Genomic DNA, 2,701 nt, shown 5'->3' on the forward strand with positions numbered 1-2,701 from the left:
TAAATATTATCACATGCCTCGGTGGTCGAATTAGTTAAGACGTCTGCCCTGAAAAGTCGGGAGGGCTCAAGTTCAAACCCTAGCAAAGATAATATTTTTCGCAATAAGTTCTTCGCAGCATTTTAAGATTTAAGATGCTTATAAGCATCGAATTATTAAGAATTGAAGATCAATTGTGATCTTACTATTCCAGCTTCAGCTAATGATTGCATTGCAAGTCCAACATTAATTCGGCGCAGAGTTAATTAAAAGGACTGAATAATAGATTTAAAAATTTATATAAAATTTATTAGACACCAAGATCCAATCATGACCGTAGAAAACGCTCTCAAATTTACTTGTGCTATTAACTTACACGATCTAGTTCCAATTAATATTATTTAATAATTTTAATAGTTTATATTAAATTAACCCATTAACGTCCAAGCGGACACATTTTTTGAACAATTTTTAGTAGCTTAATATTTTATTTTAATGGCCTTGAAAAAAACAACATCATTTCTGATGTAAAATTTCTTACTCTTTCAGAATCTGCCATCAGAATTTGTCCAAAATAAAATCCAAAAATAAAGTCCAAAAAAGTTATAGTCGATTTATTGAAAAAAAAAAACCGTGATTTTTCACTCAAATTTTTTTAAATTAATATATTCACATCGAAATGACATTAGGATGATCTTGAGCAGTCAAAATATCGCGTCCACGAACTCTAAACTTTAAAACGTATACATACTCATTTCTAAATTCATGATGGCGGCATTGAAAATGGCAGCCGATAAATGTTACGATATTGTGCAAATTCACTAAAAAAAATGCAGTAATCATCATGACTGATGTGTTCTTATCAATATCGTGATATTATAAGATCAAAATAATAAAATTATTGCAACAATATGGCGGACACAAAATGGCCGATTATAAACGTTCTAAAAAACGCCAAAAAATGGATATATAAAAGCGTTATATTTTTTTATTGTTTTATATCAATTTCAAAGTTTTTTATTTTTATTAAAAATTTTTTTATTAATTTTTTAATCAATTTCAAATTTTTTATTTTTTATTTTTCAGTTTTTATTATTATTTAGTTGCTTTTTTATCAATTTTATAATTTTTTTCCAAATAAAATAATTCTATTTGTCACTTAAGGAAAGCATAAAACAGGTGGAGCATTGATAGATATTATAATCCATACACATCTTTTGTGTTCTCGAAGCACATTTTGCGTAATTTGAACAGTTTCTTTTCAATTTTACTGTTTAAAATTTGTGCTGTTTGAATCTCAACTTTCCAACACTAGCTTTTGCAAGATAAAAATCAGCAATATCTAATCACTAATGCATCAAAAAATATGTATAGATTGCAATATCTATCAATGCTTCATCTATTTTCATGCTTTCCATAAGTGACAAATAGAATTATTTTATTTGGAAAAAAATTATAAAATTGATAAAAAACAACCAAAAAAATAATAAAAACTGAAAAATAAAAAATAATACAAAACTGAAATATAAAAAATAAAAAATTTTAAATTGATTAAAAAATTAACAAAAAAAGTTTAATAAAACAGAAAAACCTTTGAGATTGAGATAAAACAATAAAAAAATATAACGCTTTTATGTATTTATCTCTTGACGTTTTTTAGCACGTTATAATCGGCCATTTTATATCCGCCATATTGTTGCAATAATTTTATTGTTGTTTTGATCATATAATATCACGATATTGATAAGAACACAAGAGTTATGATGATTACTGCATTTTTTTAGTGAATTTGCACAATATCATAACATTTCGAGCTTTCGGCCGCCATTTTCGATGTCGCCATCATAAATTTCGAAATAAGTATGTATACGTTTTAAAGTTTAAAGTTCATGGACGCGATATTTTGACTGCTCAAGACCATTCTAACGTCGTTTCAATGTGAAAATATCGATTAAAAAAAAAAATTGAGTGAAAAATTAGTTTTTTTTTTTTTCCAAAAAATAGGCTATAACTTTTTGGACTTTATTTTTGATAAATTTTAATGGCAGATTCTGAAAGAACAAGAAATTTTACATAAAAAATGATGTTGCTTGAATTTTTTCAAAGCCATTAAAATAAAAAATTAAGCCACTGAAAATTGTTTAAAAAATGTGTCTGCTTGGACGTTAATGGGTTAAATATATGTGAAATTAATATTTAATTTTTGTTTATTTAAAAAATATCTTATATAATATCAAGAGACATATTAGTGTCTTTCATCAAACATGTATGCGAGAGATCACCCCATGTATCTACAGGGTGTCCCATAATAACCGCCTAATTTCTCGTAGGCTGGTAGAGCAGATTAAACTGAACAGAAAAGTCCTTTACCATTTTGCAAAATTCGCAATCGTTAACGAGATATTAATTTTTGAAGATTGGCGAATAAACGCGAATCCGTCCGGCCCACCGCTGAATACCAGAGGTAGGGCGGTCGTGCCAGTCGTATCTCGCCGCGCTGCTAGGCATGTGGGGATAGACTCTATCCCCATACACTTAGCAACGCGACGAGGTATGGCCGTCCCACCGCTGGTATTCAGCGGTGGGTTGGACGAATACGCGTTTATTTGCCAATCTTCAAAAATTAATATCTCGTTAACGATTGCAAATTTTGTAAAATGGTAGAGGACTTTTCTGTTTAGTTTAATCTGCTCTACCAGCCCACGNGAAATTAAGCGGTTAT

At 29.1% G+C, this 2,701-nt stretch overlaps 1 protein-coding gene across 1 annotated transcript in view; it reads left to right on the forward strand.

Moving 5' to 3' along the window:
• Positions 1 to 2,701, forward strand: part of LOC105457947 — an 8,690-nt gene that overhangs the window by 5,695 nt on the left and 294 nt on the right. The window lies entirely within an intron of this gene.

The sequence above is a fragment of the Wasmannia auropunctata genome, unplaced genomic scaffold, assembly GCF_000956235.1.
Source record: "Wasmannia auropunctata unplaced genomic scaffold, wasmannia.A_1.0 LD336103.1, whole genome shotgun sequence".
Lineage (NCBI taxonomy): Eukaryota > Metazoa > Arthropoda > Insecta > Hymenoptera > Formicidae > Wasmannia > Wasmannia auropunctata.